Below are 20,044 nucleotides of genomic sequence, written 5' to 3' on the forward strand. Positions count from 1 at the left end.
GGAATCTACACGGCGTCGAGACATCCTGCTGATTGCATCTGAACCTGCCAGTACCAAAATGGAACCGGAGAAGCCTGGGTCTGCCTGCATCGGGGACCGGTGAGTAGTCAATACCCTAACTGGTCGCCCTCCCGCAGGAGCCTTTGGCTTTCCATTGCTGTCGTAAACAGCAACCCTTTTCCGCACTCGTGCCCTGCTTCTGCCCACAAGTGAAGGCCGCGCTTCATTAGGGGGGATCTGTTCATCATCGTTTTGTTGACCTCTCTGAACTGCCTGATTTCCCTGACGAGACTCCCCTTTGCCCGTTGGCACCCGCGTGTGCAGGTACTTTTGAGCACAAGGATCCACTCTTCATAGGGCTCGGACTTCCTTCTAGTTAGGTGGCCTGTGATGTCGAACTGGGTCTAACGATTACTTGCACTGCCTGTTTTCCTCCCCATCTAGGTGGTCTGCACATTTCGTGCTTCTAATTCCTTAGACCCCTTGGTCTTGTATATATATTGTATTGCTTGTGATGTGTTGGTTTATTGGAGTTTTACCGTGATTCTTTACTATGGTCAATGTTACAAAGGCCTTGTAATAAATGTGTCTATATTTTTAATATAACACCTGTCTGGAGTAATTTGTCAGTGTCCTTGCTTTGTGTGCTCATTGCAGGCTTTCAGTCACCCTCACCCCTCTTGAGACCTAGTCTTGACCGCCGCCATCGCTACCCTGATTGGTCTGGCTTGTCCAGAGGTTACCCTGTTCCAAGAAACTAGGCTGGCCTTCTGAACCTCTGCCCCTCCAGGACAGAGTCTAGAAATCCATCTTAACAATCGGCAGACAGGAAGCGGAATTCCTAAAAAAGCAAATAACAATCTACAAGCCAACGAGACTCCTCAGATCAATCAATGAAATCCGCCTGGAACCAAAACCATGCCTCAAGAACAAACTAGGGAGCTCCTCCTTCTCCCACCTAGCTGCAAAAACCTGGAACAACATCCCGAAAGAAATAAGAAACACCAAAGACCACCTACAATTCAGACTAAAAAACTACTAAAAACCTGGCTCTTCAACACCACAGATTCAAATTGAAACTAAACAATCAAACAGAAAACGCAAAGAACAAGATGACAGAATCTAGGATGTCACTGACAACACCCAGAACCGACTAAGGGAAACTCCTACAATAATAAGAGAGACAACGTTATGTCGAATAGGACACAAGCGACACCCCCATGAGGACATAAATTAGCATCCCTGTCCAACTCCATGAAACAACCTTACCCACTCCATGAATACAACCAGCTACCATACTTGGATAGAGGATAGAGTTGTGTGATTGTTAGGAGTTGTCACACTTGAACAGAGTTGTGGACACTGGCATGCGCCGGTCCCGGACGGAGTTGTGAATGATGGCAGATGCTGCGCCTGGACGTAGTTGCGAGTGTTGACATGGGCCATGCTGTGAAGGGGCTATAAGCGGTAGCCTACATGAGCAGCTGGATAGGACTGTGCATGCATACCACTGCCACATCTGGAAGGAGTAGCCTTGGTTGACTGATGCTGCATATGGACTGGATTGGAAATGCGATTAAGGCCAGTTTTGGATGGAATCACAAACGCTTTCCTGCCCCGCATACAGATAGGTGTGACGGAGGTGGGCAGGGGGTCGACCTTGGACACTGTTATGAATGTGTGTGGGCAGGGTCATGTGTGGAAGGGATTGTGGGTTTCGGCCGATGCCGGATCCGGTGGGAGATGTGGAGATGTGTGTGCTCCACACCTTGAGGGAATGTAGAAGTTTAGCACTTCGCTTCAAGACAGCAAGGCCAATTAACCAATCCACTAACAATCTCACCCCTCTGCATACACCTCTCAAACTCTAACCAAACACAACCACAACCCTATGACACAGCAATCTGCACAAACTTCACCATATGGCAACGCAACAAAACAAACCACACATAGACTCGCACAACAGCACACGATGGATACCAACCGGAAAACACCCCAAGCCCAGCGAACAGTGTTAACTGGGTTGAGGCTGCCGAAACGGCACATCACTGCTCTCTTGCACTTTGCCAGCTTATTCCCACTAACTCACCAACCCCTCCCTTTTCAGAGCCGCCAGAGCGCCAGGGGACCACTCTGGTGGTGATAGTGCGCGGTACAAATATCCTTTAACATTAACATGTAATTGTTGTGGTTCAGTCATACAAGTTGTAAAGCGAAGTTGTTTACCATTTTCTTGAATATCCGGTGGGAGGGTTGGGTTCTGATGTTAGATGGAAGGGTATGCCATAATGTAGGGGCCCTGCCCTTGATCTTTGGTAGTGGTGGACGATAGCCTTGTTCAGGTAAGTGGGAGCTGTGTCATTAAGGCACTTGTGCGTGATAGAGAGTGTTTTGAAGGAGATTCTGGCTTCGATAGAGAGCCAATGCACCTCCCTTCTGATTTTTGAGATATGATTGGATTGTTTTATGCTCGTAGCACTTTATTTTGTAGGAGTTGGAGTTTGGCAATGTTGTATTTGGAAGCACCGAGCATTAAAATGTTGCAGTAATCTAACTTAGACAAGATAAGAGCCCTGGCTGGAGTAATGCAGTTTTGGGGAGGGGGCAAACATTTTGGACTCAGTGTAATGTGCTTTGAGGTGTAGGAAGTGGCTGAGGAAAGTGCGTTGACATGTGTGGTCAGTGTTAGGTGGTGTCAAGGTGAACCCTTGTGTTTTAGCTTGCTGGAGAATGGGGTAGGTGTGCCGTCAATAGTTATGGAGTTGTAGTCTCTGTGGAGAGCTTTGAGTTTTGCTGGGGACCCCCCTTCTATTGATGTAGATGAGGAGGTCTTTGCTGGAGATTTCAGTGTGTTAGCAAGATTGACTTGAGGGGCTTCTATCAAAATAGAGAGTCTACTTGAGTACATGTTTCTATTTTTCGACACAGCCCATAGAACTTGTGCACTCCATACCTTATCTATTGAGGACTCGTCCACCCAGTCCTGCTGCTCGCCAGGGGATCTTTGAAGGCTGGCGTTGATTTCATCTGTTTGCCAAGGTCTCATTGGGGTTCTCACACTTGCGCAGGCAAGCTATTACCCTCTCTCCCAGTATCATCTACCCCACATCTCCTTCTGGCTGCCAAAGTACTGTGGTTTGACAACTAATACCACTCTGGGGAACAGCCAAACCCAGAACAGAGTAGACTACATCTCCTGCCACTCTAGGCCAGGACTACCTCATACCCACGTCATTCCCACAGTTTTCCATTTACCATAATTAAGAGTACAACAATGCCAGAGCTATTTATTTGGATTTATAGAGAGCACTACAGCCAAGAGGCATTGAGGCGCTGTTACAGGTGAATGTAAGAAGGCTTGATTAAGGGTTACAAAGAGAGCAGCCCAACACAGTTTCTTAGTTACAACACTTCTCTGCGCTATATTTAAGAATGTAAATCTATGGGTGTTATCCTCTGCAGATCAGATCTTTCTGATTCTGTCATATGTGATCTGCCACCTCCTTGAATAGGCTTGAGCTTTTGTTCCAGCTTGGAGGGCAGCTGGACAACTCATCAGGTTGGCAGTGCCCTTTGACAAAGCACTGCATTCATGATTGCAGGGGGTTTTGCATGGAGAAGAACCCGGTCACTGGCAGTGCGCATTGAAACTGATCCTTTAAAGTGCATTAGTGCATCCTGACTCCAGAGCCGTAACCCCTGTCCACACAATATTGTAAGCACTATGGGAAAGGGAGACGGGTCTATGTTATCATTGGGTCAATAGCTTGGATCCAAATGGAAGTAGCATCTTCTACTCTGTTTCTCCCAGTGCACTGGTGGATCCTTGAGAACCTGCGCCCACCCTGGCTTCTGATCTTAGCTAGTTCCGCAGGCAGCTGATCCTCACACATGGGAATTCAACCAACCCACTATATTTAGGAAACAGACGTATGCAGCTCGTGACCTTTTGAAGATGTACCTCTCAAGTTGATCTCATAATCGCCTTGTTCTCAATTTAATCGCCCAGCTTCTCTGTTGCCAAGCAAACAGTGACACCCACCAGTAAACTATCGGGTGGTGTGGTGCACCTCATAACAACTCTAATATGTTTGTGCTTATATATGAGATCACATTTTGTGACACTTTAGATTTTGAGGCTGTTTTTGTTGCATGTAAGCCTTACTTATTACAGTGTTTCAATTTATTTCTACGATTGCAATTGGCTCCTGTTCTTTCCACTGGGCACAGCCTTTTGAACTTCATACTCCTTTTGTTGTTTGCAATTTTCTACCATCTAACCTTTCATTTCCTTCATGTGCTATTGTTATGACCGCCTGTTAAACCTGCTTCAATTATTTCACACAAACAATGGAGATATATAGGTATGACTTGAAGTGTATAGTGGAACGGTGAGGTGATGAATAAGTTGACTAATGTCCTTTAACATGTCGTTTGTTATACCTTCAACTCCCAGTGTGGGGAGGATGGGCGGGCGCATTTGAATCTAAACAGATACAAGCATCAGAAAGACGATTACTGGAAGGTAATGTTTGTCTTCTGAGGCTTGTGGATCTGCTTAGAATCACATGCTTTGCATAGACAAGCAAGCAGTACCAAAAGAAAGAAGTAGGTAAACAGAAGGAACAGAAACAAAAAAATGTTTTAACACTGCTTGTCCCATCTTTGAATCATTTCTGGCCTGTGTGTCAACACCATAATGCTGAGTGAAAGTGTGAACTGAGCTCCACTTGGCTGCTTTACAGATAGTTTCTAATGGTACATTTGCAATGAAAGCTAAGGTAGCCCCAGTGCTACATTTAGAGGCTGTCAAGTGAAGCGTTTTGTTTGATATGCTGTGACATTGTTGGATACACAAACAATCCGCCAGGCAATGGTAGCTTTTGAGACAGGGTCCCCTTCTCTTGCGGCCACTAGAGAAACAAGGAACTGATCCGTTTTTCCAAATGGTTTTGTCTTATTAAGGTGGTAGATGACTACCCTACGTACATCTAGTGTGTGAAGAGGTCTGTTTCCTGAATTCTGAGGGTTCTGAAAGAACGCTGGTAATTCAATGGATTGGTTTACAGGACATTTAGATCTATATTTTGGGGGTAAAACACGGGTGTGTTCTTAAGACCACCTTGTTTTTATGTCCTGTTACAGAGGGCTCAGTTACAGACAAAGCATGGAGCTCACAGATTCTATGGAAAGAAGTGATGACTGTAAGAAAAGCCCTCTTGTAACTGAAGTCTTAAAGGGATACTTTATGCATTGGTTCAAAAGGAGGGCCCATGGGCTTGCTTAGTACCACATTTAAATCCCCACCTGCGGTTCAGTTAGCAACTGGTGGATGTAATTGTTTTACTGCTTCCATGAAAGCTTTGACGACTGGAATCGTCCACCAGGAAACCTTGCCTTGGGATGTTGTGCATGCATGTGGTGCTGCTAAATGCACCTTTAATGAATTAAGGGCCTGCCCTGAAGCTTGGAGATGTATCCCTTTGCAGAGACACCATCTCCATATCTTCTGCGCTAGAATGGCCAAACTTGGGCAGTGTTTTCCACCCTGTTTGCTGGTGTAAAACATAGCTGTTGTGCTGTCTGTTGTAATTAACACATGTTTCCCCTTCAGGTGTTGTTGCAAAGCATGAAGTGCTCTGTAAACTGTAAAAAGTTCCAGAACATGTACGTGCTGTGTTGCTGGTGGGAGAGACCATGAGCCCTGCGCTATGACGTATAGGCAATGGGCTTCCCATCCTGTTATTGATGCGTCTGTTGTGATCTTGAGGTGAGTTGACAAGTTGACAAATGATTTTCCTTAACAGACTTTCTCTTGTCCTCCATTTTAAGTGGTTATCTCTACAGAGGTAATCTCTGTCAAATTTTTGTTTTCGGGGGGCCAGTATCTCAGAACGGGAGACACAATATCAGAAAAATACACAATTGAGAAAAACTGACTACCCCACTCTATGTCCAACCAGTACTGGCAAAATGATCTACAGATTTATTGTGAACATGGCTTTCACCTTCAAATTTAGTAAGCCAGATTTATGCAAAACATCTCGTATTTTGTGCAAAAGGAACGGAACCATTCGACTCAATTAATACACACTAAACATGGCAATTTTTTAATATGTCCATATCAATTTATTAAGTGTTAAGACCACTTTAGAAAAGTTAAAAAAGGGAGAAAGAGAGAAACAAATCAATGGAACACACATTAATCGTGGTACATCAATATATCTTCTCGCTCGCTTCTTAAAAAACACAATGTTTCATATGGTGTTTTGTTGTCTTAGTAAAAAAAACACTCTGAACAATTCAGTAGTTTACAGATACCAGACTATATTCTTTAACTAGTCTGTTGTCAAGTGTCGACATGTTTCGGCCATTTTAGGAGATAAAACACTATCCCTAGTGTCTCTGCAACCAATACTTTTTAAGGCCTTCTTCAGGACAGACAATTTCTTGTTAGTTGGTGGACATCTCTATTTCAAATCCCCCGTAACAGGATAATATCCTGGTTGGACTTGAGCTTTATACTAGGAGACACCTAGTCATAGCAGGTCTTAATTCCTGCTTCCCAGATGTCACGGATCAATTCTGGTTTATCTTATTTCTTGGCTGTATGGGAAACTTTACTTCCGCTAAATGTGGCGGACCCGTAACAGAGTTTGATCCGTTCGGTGCGCGGGCAGCACTTCAAAATACTCCACAGCTCAACAGGTTGGGAACAGCCCTCGAGACACATGCGTGTCAAGTCACTCAGTGCGTTTCCCCGATAACCTTGCTATTTTCGTACAGGTCCGGAGGCTTCACCGGACCTGTACGAAAATAGTAAGGTTATCGGGGAAACGCACTGAGTGACTTGACACGCATGTGTCTCGAGGGCTGTTCCCAACCTGTTGAGCTGTGGAGTATTTTGAAGTGCTGCCCGCCCACCGAACGGAACAAACTCTCTTACAGGTCCGCCACATTTAGCGGAAGTAAAGTTTCCCATACAGCCAAGAAATAAGATAAACCAGAATTGATCCGTGACATCTGGGAAGCAGGAATTAAGACCTGCTATGACTAGGTGTCTCCTAGTATAAAGCTCAAGTCCAACCAGGATATTATCCTGTTACGGGGGATTTGAAATAGAGATGTCCACCAACTAACAAGAAATTGTCTGTCCTGAAGAAGGCCTTAAAAAGTATTGGTTGCAGAGACACTAGGGATAGTGTTTTATCTCCTAAAATGGCCGAAACATGTCGACACTTGACAATAGACTAGTTAAAGAATATAGTCTGGTATCTGTAAACTACTGAATTGTTCAGAGTGTTTTTTTTACTAAGACAACAAAACACCATATGAAACATTGTGTTTTTTAAGAAGCGAGCGAGAAGATATATTGATGTACCACGATTAATGTGTGTTCCATTGATTTGTTTCTCTCTTTCTCCCTTTTTAACTTTTCTAAAGTGGTCTTAACACTTAATAAATTGATATGGACATATTGAAAAATTGCCATGTTTAGTGTGTATTAATTGAGTCGAATGGTTCCGTTCCTTTTGCACAAAATACGAGATGTTTTGCATAAATCTGGCTTACTAAATTTGAAGGTGAAAGCCATGTTCACAATAAATCTGTAGATCATTTTGCCAGTACTGGTTGGGCATAGAGTGGGGTAGTCAGTTTTTCTCAATTCCTCCATTTTAAGGCCAACACGAGGGTGTGAGAAACTTGCAGTAGATCATCCCAATTCCCCTCGGCTTGAGATGAGTGTTTCGCTAACCATTCCTGTACTGGACGTGCGTTTAGCCTTTTGTGTGGCACAATGAGGAGACAGGGTGCCATCATGCTGAGCAGACAATTGGCCTCATTACGACCCAGGCGTTGGACCATGGTGCTAATAGCACCATGGTCCATGCCGGTAACTTACCGACTCCGCCATGGCGGAATGGGGAATTACCACCCCATTCCGAGGTTGGCGGGGCGGTAATTCCCCATGCCGCCATGGCCCTTCCCCATTCCCATTTTTGCCCATAGGGCTCAATGGGAAAGGGGAAGGCGCTAAGTACGGTACCGCTAATTGCGGTACCGTCTTAGCACCAAGGTCCCTTTGCGGCACCCTACTTTAACGGCTGGTCTGTACCAGCCGTTAAGGTCGGATCCCGCAAAGGGACCTCGTAATCAGGCGCTAAGCGCTTAATGGCGCCGTAGCCTTTTACGGCGCCGTTAAACACTTAGCGCCAGGGTCATAATGACCCACAATAACTTATCTGTTATCTGGTGACCAGCCAAGTAACAGGGGATTTATTTCAGAAGATTATGAAATCCTCTCGTTCGAGGGGAATACTAGAGTGTCCTTTGTGTCTATAATAGCCCCCCGAAATTGCATTTGCTGACTGGGTTCTAAACTGGATTTCTTTATGTTGACGGAAAAGCCCAGTCGTGTAGAAGGTTAATAGCCATTTGAGAGTAATTCTGGATTCTCCTGTGCTCTTAACCAGTCGTCCAGATAAGGGTAAACTGGAATGCCGTCCATTCGGAGGTGTGCCACTACGACAGCCAACACCTTTGTGAACTCTCTAGGGGCTGATGCAATCCTGAAAGGGAGTACCTTGAATGGATAGTGAGGAGGACCTGGTTTGAACCCTAGGTACTTCCTGGGCGCTGGCAGCATTGAAATATGAAAGTATGCATCTTTCATATCCAATGTTGCCAGGAATTCTCCCTCTTTGAGCAGTGAAATCACTTCCTGTAACATTGTCATGCTGAACTTTTGAGGCTTGAAATATGAATTTGCCAGCCTTAGGTGAAACACTTGTGTCTTTCTTTGGAACAAGGAAGTACATAGAATAAATACCCATGTTTACCTGTGATGCGGGGCTAGTTCTACGGCTTCCTTTTGTAACGCAATGTGTATTTCTGCTTGCAGGAGTAGAAAGTGTTCCTGTGGCAAATTTCTATGTTTTGGAGATAGAGTGTGTGTTTTTTCTACAAATTCCCTGCAAACCCTCTTTCTTACGGCCGATAAGCCCACTTGTCTGATGTTATTCCCTCCCATGCATGGGTAAAAGAGGTTATCCGACCCACTACAGGGGTGACATGGAAGGGAAATTGGATCAGAGCGCCATTGTTTGGAGGCAGCGGTCGCTCCTGTAGGGATTTGGCTTCTTGCCAAACTTCTACTTCTGACTTGTCTTTAAAAGGTAGCCTGCGCCATACCCCGTTGTGCTTGAACCTGCAACTGAGGTGTAGCCTGACTGCGAAGACGTTCTGTGGAAGCTTTGGGTACAAAACCCGCAACGGTTGATAGCCATACCCGTCTGATGAAAAGATCTACCTGTGATCTGGACTAAAGCTTTGAGAGTGTTGACTGGTTCCAAGGCCTTGTCAACAGTCTTACCGAATAAATCATTGTCCTCAACAGGCATGTTTAGGAGGGTGGTTCAAGTCCCAGGTCAGAATCCAGAGCCTCTTAATCAGGCTTGTCTTCTCTACATATCTGTCAGCTGTTTCAGCAGCATCTAATCTGTTTTTGATCACTGCTTTTGCTGATTGTGTCCCCACCACTAAAATGTTTAGCATTTGAGACTTTAAGGGTTCATGGGCATCATTAACTAGCTCTGGCATCTTATCTCAATGCGCCCTATTAGATGCCCAATACGCCCAGCAAGGGCTGTGTTGTTGGCTATTCTAGTCAGTTCTGCTGCCGATGTTGCTACCTTCTTACCCAGAGCATATATATTTTTGCCATCTTTGCCTGGTGATGCCTCAGCCAAGGTTAAAGGTGTTCCTGCCCTCTTATGGGTAGTGGTAACTGCTAGTGACTCTGGTTTTAGATGTCCTTTGATATCAAGTGGGTCTGTTGAAGCAGGTTTAAACCATTCTTCAATGCAGGGCTTATCCGCTTTTGCAGAATAATTCTTCTCTTGACTGATTGCAGTAGGGGGTATGTATTACCCTAGCTGCTTTTTTCATTAAGGATTTTGCCCTTTCTTCCTCTGACTCGTGTTTCTATCTTGAAATAGTCTGCAACCTCTTTTAAGATCTCATTATATAGAATGCTGTTGTCTATGAGTGAAGATGAGATTGTTAGTCCAGAAACGACCATATAGTATGCATAGTACATATATTATGTTGTCCTGAAACCAATCGCATCATGCGCGTTACATCACCAACACGGAATCGTCGATGTATTAAGGATAACCAGAGAGCGACCATTTTGTGAAATGTCCGCCATTTGATTTTTCCTTTCTGTAAAAACCTGCTTTGCAAAATGTATTCCATACTTCGAGCTCATGCACGGTGCGAGGCCACAGCCTGAATGCTGAAAGGCCAACACAGACAGGAATGTTAGACGAAACAGAAATACATTGTTTTCCTCCCTCACTACGTCCTTGAAGGCGAGCAGAAACAGCATTTAATCAGCGGCCCAGGTGCCAGCCTGTCTTGCCCGTCTTGCAAATTCTATATCAATAGGCCACTGAAGCATGAATTATATTCTCTCTAGCGGTACTCCTTCGAAGAGCTTGGTATTTTAAGTCTTAGAACTGTCTGACCTTTGGTACATGAATAGAAACGCACAGATAATGTGCTAAAAGACTGTCTCTCTCCTACGAACATGATGTCCTTGCTGTGCTAAGAGCTCTGTGTTCTCCATAACCAAGAACTGTCTCTGCTACTGTTGCTAGAATAAGTATATTTAGGGCCTCATTACACGGAAGGCAGTAATGGTTAACGGCCACCGTTAATGCTAACGGTGACCGTTAACCATTACCGCCTTACTACGAGGTCCCTTAGCGGGTTGGTGCTTTAACGCCTGCTTTTTGCAGGCGTTAAAAACCAACCCGCTAAGGGACCTCGGAGCTAATTACGACACCGCAAAATTGCGGTGCCGTAATTAGCGCCTTCCCCATTCCCATAGAGCCCTATGGGGCAGAAATGGGAATGGGGAAGGGCAATGTCGGAAGGGGGATTTACCGCCCCTCCGACCTTGGAATGGGGCGGTAAATCCCCTTTCCGCCAAGGCGGTGCCGGTATTTTACCGGCATGAGCCATGGCGTTAATAGCGCCATGGCTCACCGCCTTCCGTGTAATGAGGCCCTTAGACTGAGTAAGCACTTGTCATAATGTGTCATAATTGTCACAATTGTCAATCATCATACCCTAGCTTGAAGGATACATCATGGGCGGTTTGAATTGCCTTCGATAAAAACATTGTATGTACTGTATAAATATTGCTGCTTGAGCGTTGCTCGCTCTCTTGCGTCTCACGAGGTCTGGGTACACACGTTGCGAGACGTTAGACCCCAGTCGGCCGACTGAGAATTCTTTGCGAATAAACAAGACTTGTTTGGAAAAACGAACCTCGTGTCTGTCGTGTCACTAGCATATGGTGATTGTGCCTTAGTTTCCATATGAGAGGTCTTTACGGCCTAGCAAATATGGCGCCTGAATAGGGTCCTTCCCCCTTTTGCTCCATCGTATACGTTCAGTTCGCAGAAGGCAAAAACGGGACGAGGACGACGCCGTCGAGCCGGGATCGAAAGGTGTTTGAGGCGCCCCTGTAGAAGTGATGAGAGACTACTTTGTAGATCTGTACACAGCCGATCCCTGATCGACGAGCAGCGCCCAGAGAGCATCAAGGCGAGGGTCCTGAAACGAGGCAGATTGAGCCAGACACGCAGTCACGACAATTCTTGGTTGCGTCTGTATATGGACGAGTTGCGTCCTGAGTGACCAATTAATTGATCAGGTGAGTAATGCCCTGATTCTAAAACATCCTTATATTGATCGAGTGTTGCTCTTGCAAGATCAAACGGCCAGGGTAAGAGAAAGATAAGGTTTAACTATGCCTGGGAAATTGTCTTCCTGTCTAGCAGGGTTTTTTCTGCTGCGGTAGACAATCTTTGAAAACTAGCCAGGTCGCGCCACCCACGGGGTCGCTGGGCAATTATGTTCAATGCGATTTGCCATAGGCAAACCAGACATGTAGAAGACTTGCAGTGTCCTAAAAATGGAAGCTTTGAATTAAAACGGATAGAACACCTAGAATCAGTATTACTACACAAGAAGGCCTGATTAGCGGTGTTTGATGTCATAAGAGACTGGAGGAAGGAAGCTAATCTCCGTCTGAGAAGTAGAGAGAAACATGCGTGCAGACATAAAACAAATACAGAAAAGCGTTAGAGCTTGATCAGCATCAACAGACAGAGGACCTTAGGAGAATGGACAGAGCTTTCCAATTAGGTGTACAGAAAATGTATCCACAACAAGAGTTGCAAACATCCCTCCAAGCAGATTTGCATACATCAGATGAGCTAATAGACAAAACTTTGAATGAGCGAAGAAATTAATTCCGAAGTAGTACTGACCTAGTTGCACCTCCTCCATATGTACCTCCCATTCCCGTAGTTCCATCGCCCCCCCCATCTCCTCCCCCTGTGACAAAATTTCCTCTACCGCCTCCTGAAGATGAGTTAGCCGCTATTATGGGCAGTTCTACAGAGATGGGGCCTGCGAGAGGAAGCGGTAGAGTGACTCGTAGCACGGTTAGCAATGATAGGAAAGAGGAGCTGAGGAATTGGGCAGAGACGTATATTGAAGGTGGCGATGAAGTAGCCATGCAAAGTTCCATATCTGACTATAGAGGCTTTGGTGAACAGCAGGTATTGTTGGAATGCATGGGGGATTATCTCGTGAAAAAATTGAGTGATTTCACGGATACACTGGCACAGCAAGGGTTGCGGGATTTGGTTTTTCTTTCTCGGTTACGGGATAATGCGTCGAAAGTACGAGAACATGTAGACCAAATGTTTGAATTTAAGTATGAGCTTGATCAATTGCTTAGAGAATTAAGGAAGAAAGATAAACAGAACATGTCATATGTCCAGCAATTTTGTCCACCATTGAAACCTGTTAGTGAAGAGATGAGGATTTGTACGCAAGATGCGCTTAGATGGATTTCAGATGCCGCCATTTCCCCAATCGAGGTGCATGATACATTCAGTCAGTATACACCAGAAATGCAGAGAAAGGTATTACAAGTGATAGTTGAGTATTTGCAAGATGAATGTATGATGAAAATGACATGTTCTCCCGCTGATTTAATGACAATTTATAAAAGAGCATTCACGCCTGAAACTGGGGTGACAGCTTTTTCTCTTGATTTAGCTTTGCTGCTTAGTAAACAAGCAAATGTGGAAACGCCAAGTTTACAACTACCTATGAGGGAAGTGCCTCCCATGTTTGTCCCAAAAGTAGAAATTGCTGCCTCTGGAGCACCTTATATCGCACAGTTTGTGCATGTTCCTTTCTCAAGACAAGAGGTAAACAATAGCAGACAGACGATTCCTGATATCAGGAAGAATCCTTCAGGATTCAATAAAGAAATTGAATCTGTTTTGAATTCCTCTGTTTTTACATTAAGCAATATTGATTTATTGTTTCCCGTGATTCTTCCTGTAGATATATGGAAGCAGGTTAGAAATATAAATGACGCGGATATATTAGGTGACACATGGGAGAATTTGACTAAAATTGATGGCGAGAGAAAGGCTGGAGAAAAACCGCTGCCACCGGCCTTGTTGGCTTTACCCACGCGAATAGTACAGAAATTGAAAACTTTGGTACCTGAAAAGAGAATAGTTTGGGATAAATTAACTGCTTGTTTACAGGACAAAGATGAAGGAGCGGCTGATTATTTTAACAGATTTGAAAAAGTCTTTGCAGATTTTAGTGGTCAAGAACCTTGGAAAAGATTGTTTGTGCGAGGGTTGTTAACAAAAATCCAAAATTTGATAATGACATCTGAAAGCGCATGGCAAGCAAAAACACAAAATGAAGTACTAAACATGGCCCAGTACTATGAGAATCGAGTAAATGCAGAGAAGGACAAAGAATTAAGGGACAAAGGGAATTTGAAAACAAGAGTATTGATGCAACAAGTTGCGAACAATAATAGAGGTGACGGGAACGCGTAAACCAGAGCCCAATTTTCCAACATGCAAGGTTGACCAATAGGAATTAATCAATGTGCCTGTTGCAGACAAGAAGGCCATTGGCGAGCACAGTGCCCACAGATACAGAATAGAAATGGAAATTTTCCAAGAAGACAGAATCGAGGCTGTCCGGGAACACAAGGACAGAATAGGAATCAAAGAGTACCACATTTTCAGAATAATCAGATTCAGAATCAACATCCTCTTACAGAATCCTCTTACCTCTCCAATCGATCCTTCACTGTCTCCTGGGGTGGCTGAACCTCCGACAGCCTCCCCCTGAACTATGGAGTCCCTCAGGGTTCCGTACTTGGACCCTTTCTTTTCTCTCTCTATACCTCCCTTCTCGCCCCAGTCATCTCTTCTTTAGGAATCTCTCACCACTTCTACGCCAACAACACCCAACTCTTTCTCTCCTTCTCTTCCTTCACATCTGACCTCCACCACACTCTTTCTTCCTGCCTCACGCCCATAAAAAACTGGATGTCTTCCCATTTTCTTTCCCTCAATACTGACACGACTGAAGTGCTTTTTCTCCCTGTAATGCTGGAAATGCATCGGAGGGACAGGGCCTCCATATCTTTGTCCTTTACTGCCTTTTTATCGTGTGTTCGGTCATATTTTCCGCGCAGGAGTACATGTAGGACTCCTGGCGGTGCAGCTCACTCTCTTTTGGTTTGGTGAACAGACCCGTGGGATACCCTTACGGCACCCATGGGTGGGGGTACAACCCTGTGCCCCTAGTGTATGTTTTTGGGTGCCTGTGGGTGGCCCGCAGAGCAGGGTATGGGCTGGTGGCAGCTCCATGCTGAATTTGACAGGTGCGCTGAGTGTCCTCCATTTTGGGGTACCCAGGCCCTGCCATTGGAATCAGTTGATTCCTGATGGAAAACAAGATGGCCCCTGTGGCCTCTTGCTTTCTATTACCTGTTAACTTGTTTTCCCAAAGTCCTGGGAAGCACTGACTCTGTCCCTTCCCCCTGACTGGCTGTTGGGTGGAAGTTCCATATATGGTGTTGTTGTGAAGTCCAGTCCAGACCGACTGGAGCATTCCCAGTGACTGTATGTTGTGGGTACGCCCTGTGGGTGGGACCTGGGTGAATGGAGTGTGTGACCAATATGCACTTCTTGTTGTGGCTGTCTGGTTTCTGGTATGAGAGACAAAGACTGAGACAGCCTTCCCCGAAACTGGCCTGAATGCAGTGTGTAGTGTTGAAAGGCTAGGTACTCGTCCCAATCCACATTCCTTGTTGTGAGTGTCTGAGAGGGAGGAGGATGGCCTGAATGCACTGTGTGCCTGATTGGCTGACTGACTGCGAGAATGCCCTTCTGTATGATTGGCTGCTGAGAGTGACCCAGCAGTGTGGATGAGAGACAAGATAGTATATCTGGGGACCTCTCACCACTGGAAAGCATTCAGAAGCGTTCAGAAGATGTGTCTACACTTGAAGAGTAACTGGAACTGCTGATCCTTGACGCCCAGCTGGAAGACGAAGACTTGGTGTTGCATTTGCTTCGACCTGATCTGAAAGCTGCCGAACTCGTCAAAGACTGATCCGAGAGAGGAATTGGTAAGGCGCCCTCTTCCCGTGCTCTGAGGGACCATCGAGCACCGCTAACCTTTGCCGAAGCTCCCTGGAAGTCAGACCCTCGAAAGGCTGCCGACCCGAGACGGGACCGCTGAGGAGAACGAAGCAAAGCACCCGGACTTCGCCGCTGTCGAAGTCTATTGCCCTCGACCAGGGTTCGCAGGCTTGTGTAACCGCTGGAGGCCCGTTGAAGTTGTGTTGCCCAGCCGTGGGGACCACTTGACGCCGTGCTGCAGACGACCGGAGCTGCCCGCTCCTTTGCCTAAGAACATTAGAATCCAAGGACTCCCTTGTCCGCAACGTCGACCGCTTTGTCCCGCCGGAGAAAGTCGAGGACGATCAACGCACCGAGGAGAATCCGCCGGTGGGTTTCCCGCCACCTAAAGGCCACAAGACTTCGACGACTCAACGCCCTTGTTGGGCCACAGTTCTTCTGAAACTCTTTGCGGTCCTGAACAATCCATCGCCGAGGTGCCGCACACACCTCATCCTCGCAGGACGTCACTGACAAGCACTGCCTGGATCAACATCGGGGTCTCGGCACCCGTGAACTTCTCATCGCCGCCGTCGATGCCAAGTTCACCATCTTCGATGCCTCTTGACGATCCGTGGCTCCTGCTTTAAAGGGAAGTCACTCAAGAAGGATCCTTCGGCGCGTCTTCAAAGAACCCTACTCCACCAGGTACATTGGGGGGGTAAAACCTTGATAGGAGGAAACAAGGCTATTGAACAATATATGGACTGGGCTCGTGCTATATATCTTTATTTTACAGGTTGCCCAGGTGGGGGGATCTCCACACAGAACTGTGTCTATCGGTGTAGGCCAGCATTCTGCCTATTGTTTCAACCATCTTACTTTACTTCCTATCTCTATTGCTGGTTTCCGCGTTATTGATCTGTGTGACATTTTAACCGTACAGTTGATGCACTTTAATGAGATTCGATAACATTGGTGGTACCACTTTAGAATTGTATATATTTATCATTGTTGATTTCCTAGTACAAAGTGCGTTGTTGTGATCGTGTACATACCTTTGAATATTAATTATATAAAGACTGTGTTTTCAGTAATACAGTGTGTGGACATTCCTTTGTGGAGGTTCGGGGACTACACTGTACTTAAGAACTAGCCTGCATCACCTCCTGGGAAGCTAGGCCTTGATTGCTCGACTACGTTACCAATAATAGAGAATCTTGGCTGGGGTCCTCTGTGCCTCTCCTCTTCCATATAGAGAGCGGAAGTACAGACACCCCCCTCCAGTCTTTACACTCCCTCCTAACACTCTCGCCCCATCCCACCCTCCTTTCATCCACTTTCCCCCTTCCAATCTCCCCATCTCGTCCCACGCCCGCAATATTGGCCTCCATCTCGACTCCTCTCCTTCCTTCTCCAACCACACCTCTCTAACCTCTCGTGCCTGTCGGCACCACCTGTTCAACATCCGCAAGATCCGCTCCTCCCTCACCTTCCAAGCTTCTAAACTCCTAATTTCCCCCTTATTTTCTTCCGCGTTTTCTACTGCTCCTCTCTTCTCTTTGGACTCCCTGTCTCTCACCTGACTCCCCTAAAATCCATCTACCACTCCTCTATCCATACTCTGTCTCTTCTCGGCCCTCGTGACTCTATTTCTACCTCGCTCTATCAACTCGGCTGGCTTCCCTTCCTCCCACAATTGAAATTTAAATTCCTCTGTCTTGTCTACAAATCTCTCCATGACCTGGCCCCCCTATCTCTCTTCCCTCCTCTCATTTTACTATCCCTCCCGCTCTCTCTGATCCGCCGATCTCTACCTTCTCACTGTACCCCCTGTCCCTTGTGCCACCTCATGCTTCTGCTCCTTCGAACTCTTGGCCCCCCTCCACTGGAACTCCCTACCTCTCTCTATCCGCTCCTCCCCCACCTACTCATCCTTCCGCTCCTCCTTGAAAGCCCTTCTTCTCCACTCCCCCCGACTCTCCTCACCTACCTCTCTCCCCCTCAAACGCCCCCCCTCCCCTCCCCTCCCCTCCTCTCCCTCCTTCCCCCTCCTCCCGCTGACCTCATACTGGACACTGCTCCCAAGAGGCGTAGGAGGCCACCTGGGGAACTCCCCCCTCCTGCCCACCTCCTCCCCCTTTCTCCAACTCCCAATGACCTCAAACCTAACATTTATACCCCTCAACCTACCTCCTCTCCCCTCCCTCCTTCTTCCCCTCCTTTTGAGCAAATTGTTCCATATACTGTACTTCTTGTTTGTTTCATGTTTGTAAATATGCTTCTTTAAATTCTGCATCTTGTTGTTACTCTGTAAAGCGCTTTGGCGTAAAGCGCTATATAAATTCAATAAACATAAACATCAGGGAACAAGCACGAATGATGGTAACATTTTTGACAATCAGGCCAATGCATACTATTCTGGCGACTATACATCTGATGATGTGTTGATTTACTAGGACAGCCCAGGGCAGGGGTTAGAACCAGTATCTATCCCCGTAGACCAGATAGGGCCCTATGTAGAAATGAAGGTTGGGAATAGGGAGCACATTTTTCTAGTGGACACAGGTGCACAAAAATGTTCAATTGATCATCAACAGGTTCCAGACATACCACTAATGTCTCAGTAGGGTTCCCAGGTACACAAGTAATGAGTCCAGTATCACAATCAGTCCCTATAACGCTAGGTCCATTTACACAGTCTTGCCCATTGCTTTTGACGAAAAATTGCAGCGAAAATTTGTTGGGATTTAATTTGCTGAAGAAATTGAATGCGGTTATTTACTGTGACTCCTGTGTCACAATTTGTATCCAAACCATTACCGACTGAATTGTGTAAAGTACCGACTTGTATATGGGCGGTTAATGCTAACGATGTTGGTTGTTTAAAAGTAGAGCCAGTGAAAATTGTTTTGAAGGAGGGAATTACTTTGCCGCGTATTCCACAATATAACATTTTGGCTGAAGGGGGGCAAGCATTGAAATGCATTGTGTCGGATTTGATTAAAAGAAACGTAATTGAAGACATTTCGGGTAGCACTTGCATTAGTCCGATTCTTCCAGTCTACAAGAAAGGAGGTAATGATATACTGTATCGTTTCATAATTGATTTACGCGGAGTGAATAAGGTTGTTGATCCGCAATTCCCATTAGTGCTGGATGTGACTACAATTCTGACTATGATCCCAGCGTCTGCATCATATTTTAGTGTTGTGGACTTGAAAAATGCATTTTGTTAGCATTCCCGTATACCCAGAGAGCATATATTTATTTGCTTTTACCCTACAAGGTCGTTCATTCACATTTACACGAATTCCGCAGGGTTACACAGAAAGCCCATGCATTTACAGTAGAGCTTTAAAAGAACAACTAGACATGCTAGAATTACAAGCAGGTAGTGTGCTGCTACAGTACATAGATGATTTGCTAATAGCTGCAGACATGGAAGAAATATGTAAAAGAAGTACAGTTGCACTCTTAACACATTTGGTGATACATGGAAACAAAGCTTCATTAAAAAAAATTCCAGTATTGTCAAAAGGAAGTATCCTATTTCGGTTACCTCCTTTCGAAGGATGGAAGAAGATTGACACCAGAAAGAATTGAGAGCATCTCTTGTGTGCCTATTCCAAATATGCAGAAAGAAGTCAGGGCTTTAATTGGCATGGCTTCGTATTGTAGGCAGTGGATCGCCAACTTTTCTTTGATTGTGGCATTGACAAAGAAAGATATTACCTTACCCTTGCCATGGAATATGGAATGTCAAGAAGCATTTGACCTGCTCAAAGCTGCACTATGTTCAGCTCCAGTTTTGGGCACACCAAATTATGAGAAGAGTTTTAAGCTATTTGTACATGAGAATGATGAATGTGCTTTGGTTGTTTTGATTCAGAAACACGGGGGGAGAAATAGACCATGCGGCTACTTCTCGTCCACGTTGGACCCTGTTACATGCGCTTTGCCGAGCTGCTTGCAAGCTGTGCTGCAGCTACCGCATCAGGAAAACAAACCGAGGGTATGGTTTTAGGTCACGCTTTAACCGTCATGGTGCCCCGCCCAGTGGACATTCTTTTAAAAAGAACACAGACGCAACACCTGACATCAGCCAGATTAACAATGTACAAAATTGTCCTTTTTGCTCCTCACATTCAAATTTCGAGGTGTTGCGCTTTAAATCCGGCTGAATTATTGCCCCCTCCCAAAGAGAAAGGGGGAGAAAAATAATCCCTCCATGATTGTATAATGGTTACTGAACAAGAGACAAAAGGAAGAGTTGATTTAACTAATGTCCCACTGAAAGAGCCAGATGGAGAACTGTTCTATGACGGTTCTTGTTTCAAATTACCTGATGGTACATCGACTGCGGCATACACCATCACTACACTGAAAAGTATTGTAGAAAGCAAAATAATCCCATACAAATCAGCACAAGCTGCGGAGCTAATAGCGTTAACCAGAGCATGCAAACTTTCTTCGAACCTTAATGTAAACATATATACTGACAGTCAGTA

Source organism: Ambystoma mexicanum, chromosome 11 (genome assembly GCF_040938575.1).
Source record: "Ambystoma mexicanum isolate Mex_15411 chromosome 11, UKY_AmexF1_1, whole genome shotgun sequence".
Lineage (NCBI taxonomy): Eukaryota > Metazoa > Chordata > Amphibia > Caudata > Ambystomatidae > Ambystoma > Ambystoma mexicanum.